The 17,617-nt window shown below is 38.3% G+C and overlaps 2 non-coding genes across 2 annotated transcripts; both read left to right on the top strand.

Annotated features, from left to right (window-relative positions):
• The first annotated feature begins 1,795 nt into the window (after nt 1-1,795).
• Nucleotides 1,796-1,901, top strand: LOC116625963. The gene has a single exon (XR_004298142.1). It is a non-coding gene; the product is annotated as a U6 spliceosomal RNA (small nuclear RNA).
• Nucleotides 1,902-12,428: 10,527 nt separating this feature from the next.
• On the top strand, nt 12,429-12,533 carry LOC116625962. Its single transcript, XR_004298141.1, has one exon. It is a non-coding gene; the product is annotated as a U6 spliceosomal RNA (small nuclear RNA).
• The last annotated feature ends 5,084 nt before the right edge of the window (nt 12,534-17,617 follow it).

Raw genomic sequence — 17,617 nt, forward strand, 5'->3', positions numbered from 1 at the left:
TACAGAGATGGGGGGATGGCTGGGGATCATTTCCGCAGGCAGCCTACCAGAAGCCAAAGCTCAAGCCTGAGAAACAGGAACTAATGTGGTTTTTAAACATTTCTAATTTTTTCCCAGCTTTATTGAGGTATGATTGACAAATAAAGATTGTATGCATTTGAGGTTGTACGATGTGGTTTTTTTTTTTTAACACGGATGATTAATATATGTTTGCACTGTGAAATGATCACCGCCATCAAGTTAATGAACATATCCATCACCTCACAGTTACTATCTTGTTGGATTTTTGTGGTGAAAACACTCAAGATCTATTCCCTTAGCAAAATTTTTTTAAAGATTGTATTTATTTGAGAGAGAGAGAGAGAGCACAGAAGGAGAGGGAGAAGCAGGGTCCCCGCTGAGCAGAGAGCCTGACACGGGGCTCAGTCCCAGGACCCTGAGATCCGGATCTGAGCTGAAGGCAGATGCTTAACCGCTTAACCCACTGAGCCACCCAGGTGTCCTCCTTAGCAAATTATAAGTATACAACACAGTGCTACTAATTATTTCCATCATTCTGCACACTAGATCCCCCAGAACTTACTTGGCAGCCACTGGTCCACTTTTTAGTTGTATGAGTGGGGACTTTTTTTCCACACGTAAGTGAGACCATACAGTGATTGTCTTTCTGCATCCGGCTTATTTCACTTAGCATAACGTCCTCTGGGTTCATCCACCTTGCCCTGAGAAATGAACGTGGTTTTAACTAACAACTTGACCAAGTCTCACGTTCAGTGTTCTGGGTCTGTGAAAAGCTAGACTGCCTACCCCCAGGTTCCTTGAAAAATCTGAACAGGTGACTACACCGTATGTGTGATCGAGATATGATCAGCAGCAGACCTGTGACGTGGGACGGTCACCCTCTTGCATTGAAGATCGTTCTCAGTGGCAAGGAAATGGAAAGTTGACCAACAGTGATTACTTTTGTTCAGAAAAGTACTCTCTTCTGAAAATAAGACATTTGGAACTGAGTGTTTGCTGACATGGTTTAGCTGCTCAGCGAAGCCATCTTTACTGGACCTAGGCTCTGCCTTTTCATTTTTGCCACCATCAGTGTGAAGGTTTATTTTTAATGGAGGTATAATTTCTACCCAATAAAATTCATCCATTTCAAGTGTACAGTGTGCTGAGTTTTATCAAATGCATAAGGTCATATAATAATACCACGGTCGAGATCTAGAACATTTCTGTTGCCCTAGAAAGTTACCCTGTGACCCTTCTATAGTTGCTCTTCCCAGTCTATCCCTAGGCAACCACCAACCTGCTTTCTGCCACTCTGGTTTTGCTTTTTCTACAATTTCATATAAATGGAATCACGTATTATGTAATCTTTTTGTGCTTGACATATTCCTCTTAGCATAATGTTTTTGATTCATTCATAATGTTATGTGTATCAATATTCTGTGCCCGTTTATTGCTGAGTAGTATTCCATTTATTTGTGCATTCATCAGCTGATGGGCATTTCTGCTGTTTTCAGTTTGGGGCTCTGATGGATAACAATGCTACAAGCATTGTGTGTGGGTCTTTATGTGGGCATGTTATCATTTCTCTTGGGTAAATTCATAGGAGTGGGACTGCAGGTCATATGCTAGGAGTATGTTCAACGTCATAAGGAATTGCTGACCGTTTACCCAAGTGGCCATCCCATGTTGAGTTCCAGTGGCTCCAAATCCTCAACAATACTTGGTCTGGGTAGTCATGTTAGTTTAAGCCATTCTAGCGATAATTTGCTGTCATTTAAATTTGCACTTCCCTGTGCTCGCTTTGGCAGCACATATACTAAAATTGGAATGATACAGAGAAGATTAGCACGCCCCTGCACAGGGATGGCACACAAATTTGCAAAGCATTCCATATTTATGAATAAATAAATAAATAGACAAATAAATGAATGTGATGACTAGTGATATTAAGCGTCTTTTCTTTCTTTTTTTTAACATTCACAATAGAAGTTTACTACATATCAAACATTTTAATGTCCTTAATGAAAAAGGCAAATACCAATCTAAAAATATAAACAAAAGTCTTGCAAAGTTTATTTCATACAAATGACAAAGAATATATTAAAAATTAAGATAGAATAGAAGTAAAGTACCATTAGGCGTATCAAATTGGCAAATGTAAAGAATTATGGTAATACCCATTTTAAGGATTGGGCTTCTTGAAAATTCTTAGCACAACTTTTCCATTTGACAATTTGAAAATGAATATCAAAAGTCTTTTTTTTTTTTTTTTTATTTGAGAGAGAATGAGAGAGAGCAAGCACATGAGAGGGGGGAGGGTCAGAGGGAGAAGCAGACTCCCTGCCGAGCAGGGAGCCCGATGCGGGACTCGATCCAGGGACTCCAGGATCATGACCTGAGCCGAAGGCAGTCGCTTAACCAACTGAGCCAACCAGGCGCCCATCAAAAGTCTTAATAATATTTTATGAAGCAGTTGTAGATCTAGAAATGTATACTAAGGAAATGGTTAAAGTATTATCAAAATATTTAAATACAAAAGCACTCCCCAAAGGTGTTTTTTTAATTGTACAATTTTCAATTACTTGAAAGTACAAAAATTGTTGATCAGTTAAATACCTCTTCTCATTCCTTGCCATGAAATACTATGCAAGTATTACAAATGATACCGTAAAAATTTATTTTGCTATACAAATACTTGATTACAATGTGGTTTTAAAAAGAATAAATATATTAAGATTTTATTTTATGCTAATCTGCATAGCATTCTCTACATGTGAGAGTGATTATTTCTTGGTGGTAGGATCGTAATTATTGTTTTCTTCTTTCTATGTAGCTGTATTTGATTTGGGTTTTTCTAAAATATAAATCATTCATTCTTTTCCTCATTGATTTTACATGTTCTAACATATGCCAAATTCTTACCCATTTCTGAGCAAATAATATCAGGTAAAGAAAGTCTTCCTTCATTATTTTTTATTTTAAAAATATTTCTTTTTCTTTTTTAAGATTTTATTTATTTATTTGATAGAGAGAGACAGCCAGAGAGGGAACACAAACAGTGGGAGTGGGAGAGGGAGAAGCAGGCTTCCTGCTGAGCAGGGAGCCCGAGGACGCAGGGCTTGATTCCAGGTCCCTGGGATCATGACCTGAGCCGAAGGCAGACGCTTAACGACTGAGCCACCCAGGCGCCTTCTTTCTTTCTTTCTTTCTTTCTTTCTTTCTTTTTCTTTCTTTCTTTCTTCTTTCTTTCTTTCTTTCTTTCTTTCTTTCTTTCTTTCTTTCTTTCTTTCTTTCTTTCTTTTTCTTTCTTTCTTTCTTCTTTCTTTCTTTCTTTCTTTCTTTCTTTCTTTCTTTCTTTTTCTTCTTTCTTTCTTTCTTCTTTCTCTTTCCTTCTCTCTCTCTTTCTTTCTTTCTTTCCTTCCTTTTTTCTTTGCTGAGGTTTTATCTTCTAATTTTTGAGATGTAAGAATTCTTGATATATTCTGTGTACAAATTCCTTTTTAGATGCATGGCATAAGACATGTAAATATTTACTCCTGTGATTTAAAAAATTTTTTTCTTAATTGTATACTTAGAAGAACAAATGTATTTATTTATTTATTTATTTGACAGAGAGAGAGAGAGAGAGAGAGAGAGAGAGAGAGAGAAAGCGCATGAGCACAAGCAGGGGGAGCAGGGAGGGAGAGGGAGAAGGAGGCTCTGGGCTGAGCAGAGAGCCTGATGGACCCTGGGATCATGACCAGAGTAGAAGGCAGGCGCTTGACCCACTGAGCCACCAGGTGTCCCAAGCAAATGTTTTTAATTACTTACTTAATTTTTTATTTATTTTTATTTATTTTATTTTATTTTATTTTATTTTATTTTTTTTTAAAGATTTTATTTATTTATTTGACAGAGACAGAGCGAGAGAGGGAACACAAGCAGGGGGAGTGGGAGAGGGAGAAGCAGGCTTCCTGCTGAGCAGGGAGCCCGATGCGGGGCTCGATCCCAGGACTCTGGGATCATGACCTGAGCCGAAGGCAGACGCTTAACGACTGAGCCACCCAGGCGCCCCTATTTTATTTTTTTTTTAAGATTTTATTTATTTATTAGGGAGAGAGAGAGAGCACAAGCAGGGGGAGCAGCAGAGGCAGAGGGAGAAGCAGGCTCCCTGCTGAGCAGGGAGCCGGATGCGGGACTCGATCCCAGGACCCTGGGATCATGACCTGAGCCGAAGGCAGACGCTTAACCGACTGAGCCACCCAGGCGTCCCTACTTACTTAATTTTTTAGAAAGAGAGAGAGCAAGCACCTGAGTGGGAGTTGGGGGAGGGGCAAAGGGAGAGAAAGAGAATCGTAAGTAGGCTCTAGGCCCAGTGTGGAGCCCAACACGGGGCTCCATCTCACGACCCTGAAATCATGACCTGAGTCAAAAACCAAGAGTCGGACGCTTAGCCGACTGAGCCACCCAGGTTCCCCTAATGTTTTTAATTTTTGTATGGTCCACTGGATTCCTCTTTCATGGTTCATGCTTTTAGTGTTACTAAGTGTTCTCTACTTAATCCCTCATTTGTTTACCTCTTCTCAGGGCCAAGGAATAGAGAGCAAGGAGTCCCTCTGAGTCAGGGCATGCCTGATGGATCTAGTCTTAGGGAACATTCAATCAATAACTTGATTGATATCTATTTAGTAATTATTTAATGAGCACTTACTCTGTGCCAGGCACTGTTAGACGCCCTGGGGATACAATGGTAAAGAAAACCAAGTTTCTGCTCTATGGAATTTATGTTCCAGTGGTGATAAACAAGGAGCATCAGGTGCTCTGGGGGCCCCCAACCAGATCCTCTTTGCTGGGCCATGACACCCAACCTCCAACTGTTGTGGGGTGTTGGCTGCTCATGACTCATTCTTGTATTCTAGTTCTCGAACAGAGTGATCTTGTCTGACAGATGTTACTTTGCTTGAGGATGCTATGAAAGTTGTCATCACCCCACCCTGGGGGTAGCTTTTGGCCAATGACTGACTGATTTAGGGATATAACAGCCCACACTTCTTTTGTCTCTGGGCAGGAAAGTCTTTGTGATACTGGTCATGCTCCAGAGCTCCCTATGAGATCAGGTGGAGGCAGGTTCTCTTCTCTTGCAATCACATCGACATGGCTAGCTTCTCCTCCTGCCCTATTCTTCGTCCTTCACTCTTCTACAGGTTTCTTCTGAGAGACCTCCTTCAGTAAACCACACACAAAAATGGTTTTAGGAAACCCAACCTAAAACATTGGGTGTCAAAAGGAGTCCTGGGAAAGGACTCTGACAGAGATTTTGGAATAGGGTCCCTCATTGGTCAGATGTCAGTGAGAACCCCATCCTTGGTGATGCGGGGATTGTTGAGCACCCCGTCCCCAAGCCTAAGGCAGTGTGTTAATACTTTCTTTAGGATGAACTGGGATGGGATACAGGAGGAAGGAGATGCACTCGTTTGTGCCATATCTCTGGTGTTTGAGAATTAGGGGGAAAAATAACTAAAAAGACTGCAACTGGGTGGTTACTGCTGAGCAACACTGATGTTTTGAAGAGAGAGAAGAACTGGCTCATATATTAATAACCAATTCAGGGTGTAGTGCAAGAGTCTGGGCGCTCCCTTGGCAGCATCTACAAAGGTCCTCGCCTGCAGTGCAGGTAAGGCAGAGGTGGGCACCAGACTCACAACATAATGGTAAGGGTGGCAGAATTTCAGTGAAGGTTGTTTTTGCTACTGAAGCAAGTTTCCAACATCAAAGTCGGGGTCCTGATGGGGAATGACTAGTAATGCAAGTCCCCGGGCAGGTGCAGTTGAAAACTTTGAGCCTCCACCTTCCCTTGAGCCTGAGTAAAGGAGAAACACAGGAGGAAAACTGAGTTTTCCCAAAATACAGACATACACACATGTGAAGAAAGCCAGAGATTGGAGGACGCACCTACAAGTCAAAAAACACTGAAGATTGCCACCAGAAGCTGGAAGAAACTAGGCAAGCTCTTTCCCTACAGTCTTCACAGGGAGTATGGCCCTGCTGACACTTAGGTATTGGACTTCTGGCTTCTACAACTGTGAGACAATAATTCTCCATTGTTTTAAGCCACCTAGTTTGTGGTGTTTTGTTATGGTGGCCCTAGGAGACAATATAGTGAAGAATGGTGGAAAAGGCATATTAACAGCACAATTGGTAGTAGCTATAAATGTGTGAATTTCCATAGCCCCAAGATGGGATTCAATGACCATAATTAGTTTCTCCATAATCAGCAGAATTTCATGTTACCTGTCTTAAACCTAAAGGTTTCAGCTAATGAACTGATCATTAATATTTTACTTCTCTGATATCACTTCATGACCTGTGTTTGGGTCTTCAGTGTCACACACACCTTTGTTTTTCTGAATGAATACTGAACCTCTCCCTCTCCCCCCAAAACGCATGTTTCAATCTTTTTCAAATGTAACAGGCTTTGAAGTTGACCTGCCAGTATAAGGCTCACCTCTTCCTATGGGTCACAAAGCAAATCTGAGAAAGAATGTTGAGGGGGAATATTGAGTCCTTGGGGATAAACAGCCTCTAGTTTTGGTTAAAAAAAACTGAGGTGTGATGTTCCCAGACTCCTAGTGGGAGGGCAGCCTCCTCCCTTCTTCCTGCAGTGCATTGTGGCTCTTACAGATGACACATTCTTGTTTCAAAGTTTTGAGTCTGCAGTCTTTTGTTTTTTCTTGCCTAATTGCTCTGGCTGGAACTTCCAGTACTATGTTTAATAGAACAGGCAAAAGTAGGCATCCTTGTCTTATTCCTGGTCTTTCATGATCAAGTATGATATTAGCTGTGGGTTTCTCGTAGGTAGCCTTTATTATGTTAAGGAAGTTCTTGTAGTCCTTGTTTATTGAGTGTTTTTGTCATGAAAGGGTGCTGGATTTTGTCAAAAGCTTTTTCGGCATCACTTGGAATGATAATGTGTTTTCCCCCTTCATTTTATCAATTTGGTATATTACATGGATTGATTTTTGCATGTTGAACCATTCTTGCATTCTGGAAATAAATCCCATTTGCTCATGGGTATATAATCCTTTTAATATGCTGCCAGCTTTGGTTTGCTAGTATTTTGTTGTGAATTTTTACATCTATATTCATAAGGGATATTGTTCTGTAGTTCTCTTTTCTTGTGATGCCATTGTTTGGTTTGGGTAGCAAGGTAAGGCTGTTCTCAGAAGTATTTTCTCCTTTTCAAATTTTTTTGGAGGAATTTGAGAGAGATTGGTGCTTACTCTTCATTAAATGTTTGGTAGAATTCACCATTGAAATCATCTAGTTCTGGGCTTTTCTTTGTTGGTAGGTTTATGATTAGTGGTTTAACCTCCTTAGTTGTTACAGTTCTACTCAGATGTTCTTTTTCATCTTGAGTCAATTTTGGCGGGTTATATATTTCTAAAAATCTATGCATTTAATCTAGGTTATCTAATTTGTTAGTGTAGAATTTTTCATAGTGTTCCCTTACAATACTTTTTATTTTTGTAGATTCAATAGTAATGCCCCCACATTCATTTCTAAGTTTGGTAATTTGAGTCTCTCCTCTGTCTCTGTCTCTCCCACTTTCCCATGAATCTAGCTAAATGTCAATTTTGCTGACTTTTTCAAATAATAAATTTTTGGTTTTATTGATACTCTCTGTTGTTTTTCTATTCTCTATTTTATTTATGTCTGCCCTAATCTTTATTTTGTCCTTTATTCTGTGGGTTTCATTGTTTTTATTTATTTATTTATTTATTTTTATTTTTATTTTTTTTAAAAGATTTTATTTATCCATTCATGAGAGACAGAGACAGAGGGAGAAGCAGGCTCCCCGTGGAGCAGGGAGCCCGATGCGGGACTCGATCCCAGGACCCCGGGATCATGACCCGAGTCGAAGGCAGACGCTTAACCGACTGAGCCACCCAGGCGTCCCTCTGTGGGTCTCATTGTAACTTGACATTCCTTTTCTAGTTCCTCAAGGTATGCAGTGAAATGATTGATTTGAGATCTTTTTTGAAATATATGCATTTACATCTATAAATATGCCTCTTAATACTGCTTTTGCTGCATCCTATTCATTTTGGTATGTTGTGTTTTAATTTTCATTCATTTTAAGATATTTTCTAACTTCTCTTATGATTTCTTCTTTGACACATTAGTTGTTTAAAATTGTGCTGCTTAATTTCTACATATTTGTGAAATTTCCAGTTTTCCTTCTGTTATTCATTTCTGGTTTTACTCCCTTGTGAATAGAAAAAATGCTGTATATGGATTCAATCTTTAAAAATTCATTAAGACTTCTTTTGTGGCACAACATATGGTCTATCCTGAATAATGCTGAATGCACTTCAGAAGGATATGTATTGTGCTAGTGTTAAGCCAAGTGCTCTGTATATCTGTGAGGTCTAATTGGTTTATTGTGTTGTTCAAATCTTCTGTTTCCTTATTGATCTATCTGATTGTTATAGTCATTATTGAGAGTGGTGTATTAAAGTCTACAACTGTTATTGTCGAACTGTCTAGTCTTGCTTCAGTTCTTTCAATATTTGCTTCCTATATTTGGGGGCTCTTGTGTTAGGTGCGTATATGTTTATTATTGTTATATCTTTTTGCTATTTTGAACCTCTATCGATATATAATGTCCTTCTTTGTGTCCTGTGATCTTTTTGATTTAAGGTCTATTTTGTTTGACAATAATATAGCCTCTCAGCTCTCCTTTGGAACATTTTGGATGGAATATCTTTTCCCATCATTTTACTTTCAACCTTTGTGTGTCTTTGCATGTAGAGTGAGTCTCTTGTGGACAGATGGAACATGTTTTTTTGTTTGTTTTTGCTTTTGTTTTCCTTTTTTTGCCAATGTGCCAATCTCTTCCTTTTAATAGGAAAGTTTAATCCATTTACAGTTAAAGCATTTACTGATAAGGAAGAATTTCCTTCTGTAATTTGGTTATTTGTTACATGTTTTGTTCCTCATTTCCTCCATTACAGACTTTTTTGATTTTTAGTTGATTTTTCATAGTGTACTAATTTGATTTCCCTTATTCTTCCTCTTTCTTTGCTTCTTTTCCTTCCTTTTTAAAAAAATTTTATTCTCTTAGTGGTTATCTTGGGGATTACAATTAACATTTTAACCTCATAGCAACCTAGTTTTAATAATACCAACTTATTTTCAATAGTATAAAAACATTTTGCTCCTATACATCTCTGTCCCTCCTTTATATTGTTATTGTTACAGATTGAATTTTTTTGAAGATTTTATTTATTTATCTGTGTGTGTGAGAGAGAGAACACAAGCACGGGGAGCAGCAGGCAGAGGGAGAAGCAGGCTTCCCACTGAGCAGAAAGCCTGATGTGGGACTCGATCCCAGGACTCTGGGATCATGACCTGAGCCGAAGACAGAGACTTAACCGACTGAGCCATCCAGGTGCCCCACAGATTGCATTTTTATTCATTGTGTTCCCTTTAACATGTGGTATTGTTTTGTGCATTTGCCTTTGAAATGAAAGGTTGGTTTAACATTAAAAATCAATTATCATAATTCATTACGTGAGCATAATAAAGGAAAAAAATAACATCTCAAAAGACACAGGGGGAGCATTTAATAAATTCAGCATCCTTTAATGATAAAAACTTACAGCAATCTAGAAATAGAGTATTCTCCATCTGCTAAAGAATATCAACAAAATATCTAAAACAACAACATAGTTAAGGGTGGCAATTGAAATTGGAATTGCTATGACCACTTCTTATTAATACGGCACTGAAGTCTTAGCTAGTACAATAAAACAAAAGAAAGAAGCAAAAGGATTGAAAAAGAAGAAATAGAAGTCATTACTTACAGATTACATTATTATGTAGGTAGAAAACAAAAAGAAACTATATATAGATTTAATAAAATAATTTAGCAAGGTCACTGGTTATAAAATCAAAATAGAAAAATCAGTGGTGTTTCTATGTATCAACATGTCTAGAAAAAGACTTTGGAAATTATACCATTTATAAGAGCATCAAAAAACATAAGATACTTGTGACTAAATCTAAGTAAAGTACTGTAAGAATTCTACACACAAAACTATAAGACATTATTGAGGAAATTAAGTAAAATCTAAATAAAAAGAAGGATATACTGTGGTCATGGATTGGAAGACAATATCGTGAAAACATTAATTCTACACCAACATCTATTGATCTATAGATTCAATGCAATCTCAGCAATATCTCAGCAGGGTGTGTGTGTGTGATGCTGATTCAAAAAACACATGGAAATGCAAATGACCAAAAATAGCCAGGATGATCTTCAAGAAGAAAAACAAAATGGAGAGTTACTCCTCCAGATATTAAGACCTATCATAATGCTACAGTAATTTAGACAATGTGGTGTTAGTGCATGGATGGACTACAATCCAGATGGGTTGTAAATATAAAAGTGAAAGGTAAAACAATAAAGTTTAAAGAAAGAGAAGATTTATATTCTTACAGGAGAATATTTATTTATGTTAGGGCAAGCAAAGATTTTTTTAAAACAGAACACAAAAATATTATCAATGTAAAGGAAGATATTAAATTTATTATTAAATTAAATATTATTCTTAGAGTATATTAAAAGTAAGATCTGTTTTTCCAATTTAGAGAATGAAAAGGTAATCTACAGAGTGAGAAAGAAGATTTGCAAAAATGTAATTGACAAAAGGGCTCACTTCCAGATTATAATAAAGAATTCCTATAAATCAAAAAGAAAAAGGATGGCTGGGTGGCTCAGGTCATGATCCCAGGGGAGTCTGCTTCTCTCTCTCTCTCTCTCTCTCTCTTTCTCTCTCTCTCTCTCTCTCTCTCTCTCGCTCCCTCTGCCCCTCCCCTCTGCTTATTCACGCGCTCTCTCTCTCAAATAAATAAATAAATAAAATCTTAAAAAAAAGACAACCCATTTAAAAAAGGGCCAAAAGATGTGACCCAATGCTTCACATAAAACAATATATAAATGAACAATACACATGAAGGGGTGCTCAACCATATTAACCATCAGGAAAATGCAATTTAAAACTACAAGGGGATGGGGATGCCTGGCTGGCTCAGTCAGTGGAGCGTGCGACTCTTGATCTTGGGGTTGTGAGTTCGAGCCCCACGTTGGGTATAGAGATTACTTAAAAATAAAATCTCTAAAAAAAACTACAAAACTACAAGGGATCCCATTACAGAACACCTAAAATGGAAGGCTGACAACACTAGGTTTGTTGGTGTGATATGAAGCGATCGGAACTTTCACGCTTGGCAGGTTTGGTGATATAGTGACACCTGCTTTGGAAAATTGGCATCATCTAATAAAGTTGAGCATAGGAAAATCCACTCCTAGATAGATACTCAGCACAAATGTACACATATGGTCACTAAAAGGCACAAAAATGCACCAATTTTATTTATAAATGTGTGCAAAAGTTCTCATAAAAATATTAGTGAGCGCTCAGTAAAGATGAAAAGGCCTACAGGCATAAAGGAAAGGTGCTCAGGAATCATCCGGGAAAGGCAAGTAAAAACCATAGCGAGATATCATCTCACAGTGTTACGATGGTTACAACCCATCCAACGTGAAATCCCAGACAAAAGACACCAGGTCTGAGGATGTGGAGAAACTGGAACCTTGTTCACTCCTGGTGGTGGGAATGCAACATAGCGCTGCGCCATGGAAAGCAGTGTGGAGGCTCCCCAAACATTGATGGAACTACCTTCCCATCCAGCAATCCTACTCCTGGGTATAAACCCCAAAGAATTGAAATCAGGATCTCCAAGAGATACCTACACTTCTACGTTCATTGAAGCGTTATTTACAGAGGCAAAGGCCTGGTGGATGAGTGGATAAAGAACATGTGGTGTATACATACAATGGAATATTGTTCAGCCGTAAGGAAAAAGTTAATTCTGCCACTTGCTACACGAAATAAGGCAGACACAAAAGGACAAAGATGATTCCACTTACCTGAGGGACCTGGTAGTCAAATGTATAGAGATAGCAAGTGGCAATGATGATTGCCAGGGGCTGGGGGAGGGAGGGAAGGGGAGCTGGTGTTTAATGGGTATACAGTTTCAGTTATGGAGGATGGGTAAGTCCTAGAGACCTACTATAAAGCATAATGTGTATACTTAACAATACTGTATTGTACACTTAAAAAAATTTTTTTTTAATTTTATTTATTTAGTTTTTTGAGAGGGGACGGGGGGAGCACGAGCAGGGGGAAGGGCAGGGGTGGGGAGACTCAAGCAGACTCCTCACTGAGCCCAGAGCCCCACGTGGGGCTCGATTGCACCACCCTGAGATCATGACCTGAGCCGAAACTGTGAGTCAGTTGCTTAACGGACTGAGCCACCCAGGCGCTCCAAAAATTTTGTTTAAAGAGGATAGCTCTTTTAGTAACTGTTCTTATCATGCTTGCTTGGGCAGAACATATACTAAAACTAAAACAATACAGAGAAGATTAGCATGGCCCCTGCACAAGGATGACATGCAAGTTCGCGAAATGTTCCATGTTAAAAAAAAAAGTTCTTATCACACACAAATAAAGAAGGAAAGAGGAAACTTTTAGGAGTGATGGTCAAGTTTTTGACATTGTGGTGATGGTTTCGTGGGTGTTTACTTATCTTTAAACTCATCAATATGTAATATTATATATATACAGCATTTTTGCATATCAGTCATACCTCAGAGAAAAAAACAAATGTAGGGTTTTTTAAACCACTAACATAAAGTGAACTCACAATTCTTTGTTAGTTTTTGTTGGCTTCTTGTCATACTTGAGTTAGTTTTGTTCCTTTTGATGAATAATTTCCATTTTTTGAAGAATAGAAAAAAGATATTTATCCTAAAAATATTTTTGGTCAAATAAATGTCTTTACATGAGATTATCTGTGATTTTAAATAAACATTACACATTAAAAAAATTTTTTTACCAAAGATCTCACTTTCTCTGCTGTTTGGAGAATAGCCTGAAGGGGGCGAGAGTGGATACAGGAAGAACTATCAGGAGGCTTCTGGAGGTGAACCGTTGAAAGCTTTAGACTCTTGACAGGTTGAACCTACACATGAAGGTGCCTAAGGAAATGGCCAAAAGAGTAAGAACAGAATACATCATTTCTGAGGTAAGTAGAAGAAAAAACTGGAATGAGAAAAAAATCCGAGATAAGGCAAGGAGGATGAGTAAAAGAAATATAGAAAAGGAGGGACAGGGGCACCTGGGTGGCTCACTCGGTTAAGCAACTGCCTTCGGCTCAGGTCACGATCCCAGGGTCCTGGGACTGAGCCCTGGGGTCAGGCTCCCTGCTCAGAGGGGAGTCTGCTTCTCCCTCTCCCTTTGTCTCTCCACCCCCTCGTGCTGGCTCTCTCTCACTCTCTCTCTCTCAAATAAATAAATAAAATCTTAAAAAAAAGGAGGGACAATCAGAAATCACAAAATACATCCAAACCCATAATTTGCGTAATTGGAATTAACGCAGATGCTCTAAATCTCCACCACCTGATGGAGTGGCCAGGCACTGTGGCGCACTGAGAAGGTGGGCGGTCTGGGCTGAGATCCATCGGGCGTCAGTGGGAAATGCACTCAGAATTTGGAGACCTAGAATGAAAAAAATATAAAGCATCTTAATAATAATTTTAGACTGATTACACCTAGGAATGATTAACATTCTAGATACATTGCTAAATAAAATATTAAAATTCACCAATTTTTAAACTCTTAATTGTGCCTGCTAGAAAAGACTTAAATTACAGAGATGGCTCACATTACGTTTATACTGGACAGCATTGTTCTAAATACTCAAATTAAAAGACAATTATTGTCAGGCTGGATAAGAAAACTTAAAATCCAGCAACATGTTGTTGACATCTAAACATACAAGACATAACAAGTTGCTAATTAAAGGATGTAAATAGCCAGAAAGAAAGTTGGTTTAGCCCTACTAATAACAGACAGCACAGAGTTTAGTGTAAAAAGTGTTACTAGATATAACCATGAAAATATAACAGTTTTAATGTGTGTGCACTTAAAAACGGTCTCAAAATAAATGAAGCAAAAATTGACAGAACTTTTCAAACATGTGGATGGTATGAATTGGGATGTGCTGTTAGTGTAAAATGCTCTGCAAAAATTGAAGACTCAGAATGAAAAAAAGGAGGAAGAATGTAAAATAGCTTGTATTAGATAATTATACCACTGAAGTAGGAGATTTTAAAAACACCCCTCGTGGCCATTGGTAGCTCAGGCTGACAAAAAGTAAGAATATAGATTTGAATAATACAATGAACAAGCTTGATCTCATGGTCATGTATACGGAACATGTATCGAGCCACTGCAAAATACACAGTAAAAAATGCTTAGGGAGCTGGTAGGAATGTAGGATGGTGTAGTCACACAAACTAGTATGTTGACTCCTCAAGAAAGTAAAAATAGAATTACCATTTAATCCAGGAATTCCATTTCTGGGTATATACCCAAAAGAATTGAAAGCAGGGACTCAGAGAGATATTTGCACATCCATGTTCATAGCAGGATTATTCACAATAGCCAAAAGGTGGAAGTAACCCAATTGTCCATCAACGATGAATGGATAAACAAAATGTGGTCCATCCACACAATGGAATATTTTTCAGCCTTAAAAAGGAAGGGAATCCTGACACCTGCTAGAGTGGGGATGGACTTTGAGGATATTACGCTCAGTGACATAAGCCAATCACAGAAAGGTCAAATACTGTATGATCACACTCAAATGAAATATTTAGAGTAGTCACCTTCGTAGAGATAGAGAACAGAATGGAGTTGCCAGGGTGGGGAGTCATTGTTTCATGGGGACAAAATCTCAGTTTGGGAAGATGGAAAAGTTCTGGAGGTGGATGGTGGGGATGGTTGCACAACAACATGAATGTACCTAATGCGGGTGAACTATACGCTTAAAAAACAGTTTAAATGGGATAAGTTTTATGTTGTGTATATTTTACCACAATTAAAAATAAAAATAATTAATTTAAAAATGCTTAGAAAATCTCTCTCTCTGTTTTTCTCCACCCTCCATCCTTCCCTCCCTTCTTTCTACCTCCATTTTTTTTTTTTAACCAATCATTAAGAAACCTTGTAGTTTTCAGGGATAAGTGTGGGGATTTTGTTCATTGCCACCAAGAGGTAATAAAGAGGCATGAGAAGCCCCAAAGTTATGGAAAAGCCAAAAGGCAGAAAATGTTTATTAACAAAGCAGAACACATGGAATGCAATGTTTCCATATCCAGATGAAAATAGTTACATATCAAACTTACGACATGTAACCCAAGGAAAATTTTAGAAGAAAGTCTGCGAGCTTGGTATTGAATGGAGAGTCAGAAAAGATTAAACAGAATAAATACATAGAAAGTATAAGGAAGGACATAGCCAAAATAAGGGCAGAAACTTTAGAAAACATACATAATAAAAAGGCTAATATTTCGTTTTTTTAAAAGAAGAGAAGATAAATTTCTGGTGACACCGATCAAGGAAAAACTAAGAAAAAAAAGGTGCAAATCAGAATTATTTATGATGAGAAAGGGAACATAAGCACGGAGGCTGCAGAGGTTGGAGAGGCAATAAGAAGATTTGAGGAATGATTTTATTGACCAATATGATATCTATTCACCCATGATTGGGAAAATGTAGATAAAATATAAAAAAAAAGTCAAGAAGAAATATGAAGTCTAAAAAATTTAAAAGTCATTAAAGAAACTGAATAATAAATTAAAAACCTTCTTCCCCCACAAAAAACTCTTCTCACGAATAAGATGCCAGATCCAGATGTTTTTACAAGTGAGTTTCATAAATATCTGTGTGACTAATAATGCTAATGATATGCAAACTATTTCAGAATATAGGAAAAAAAAGCACACGCAGGTGTTTTTGTTTTGTTTTGTTTTGTTTTCGTTTTTGTTTAGAGAGAGCAAGAGAGACAAAGAGCATGAGCAGTGGTGGGGAGGGGCAGAGGGAGAGGGAGAGAATCTCAAACAGGCTTCATGCCCAGTCTGGAGCCCAACATAAGGCTCGATCTCACGACCCTGAGATCATGACCTGAGCCAAAATCAAGAGTCGGATGCTTAACCAACTGGGCCACCCAGGGCTCCAGTACCCGTTTTTTTCTTATTACGAGGCCAGCATTGCCTTAATACCAAAACCTGACAAGAATAGTCTTAGTCAGAAAAATTATAGAACATCTTCCTCCTAAGCACAAATGCAAAAATCCTACCTAAAATATCAGTAAATTGAATCTAGCAATGTATTAAAAAATACATCCTGATAGGGGTGCCTAGGTGATTCAGTCGGTTAAGTGGCTGCCTTCGGCTCAGGTCATGATCCCAGGGTCCTGGGATTGAGCCCCACGTGAGCAGGGAGCCTGTTTCTCCCTCTCCCTTTGCCTGCTGCTCTGCCTACTTGTGCTCTCTATCTCTCTGTCAAATAAATAAATAAATAATCTTAAAAAAAATACATCCTGATCAAGTTGGATCTATTCCAGGAATAAAAGGCTGGATGATTAACATTAGAATACTGAAGAACATTGTCAAATCTAAAAGGGAAAGACTATGTGATACTCTTAAGATTATGTGACACAGAGAAAATGTTTAATAAAATTCAACATTTATTCATGATTTTTGCAAAATCTCTTAGCAAATTAGGAATAGAAGGGGATTTCCTTCACCTGGTAAGAGCTACCTAAAAAACTGAACAGCAGATCCATCCTTAATGGTGAAACAGGAAAAGCATTCATTTAAAGATCAGAAACAAGACAAGGATGTCCAGTATTTCAATGTCATTGTGATGGCTACAAACATCTATTGCATTGTATATACCAGCAGCAGATGTGCGAAAATGAAACTTCAAAAGAGATGCCATTTACAATAGCACCAACAAATGTAACACACTTAGAAAGAAATATAAACATGATGTAAATGATTTACGGAGAAAATTATGAAATATTCTGGAGAAACATGCAAGAAGACCCTAGTGGAGAAAGAGTAATACCATGTTCATTGATTGGAAGACTCAGTATGAAGATATCCATACTTTGCATTTTGATCTACAGATTCCATGCAGTTCCAATAAAAATCTCAACAGGGTTTTTCAAGGAAGTTGACAAGCAGAATAAAAGGCCTACATAACTGATAGCACCCTGAAGATGAAGAATAAGAAGGGCCTTGCCCTCCCTGATAGCAGGACTTATTATATTCATTATAGTAATGAAAGCAGTGTGGTACTCATATAAGTAGAGACCCATTGGCCAGTGGGATAGGGTTTATCTGCCCGGCTTCTTCTTGGGAAATGAAGGATGCTCTCAGATGACTTCCTGGTCATCAGGAAGATGACAACTTATTGCTTCCTCTAAGTTGGATATGAGTCTGGGATACATACTAGTCCTGTTTTTTCTCTTAATTTCACAGATTTTTTTTTTAAAGATTTTATTTATTTATTTGAGAGAGAGAAAGCATGAGAGGTGGGAGGGTCCGAGGGAGAAGCAGACTCCCTGCCGAGCAGGGAGCCCAATGCGGGACTCGATCCTGGGACTCCAGGATCATGACCTGAGCTGAAGGCAGTCGCTTAACCAACTGAGCCAC

This window comes from Phoca vitulina, unplaced genomic scaffold (genome assembly GCF_004348235.1).
Source record: "Phoca vitulina isolate PV1807 unplaced genomic scaffold, GSC_HSeal_1.0 scaffold81, whole genome shotgun sequence".
In the NCBI taxonomy this organism is placed as follows: Eukaryota; Metazoa; Chordata; class Mammalia; order Carnivora; family Phocidae; genus Phoca; species Phoca vitulina.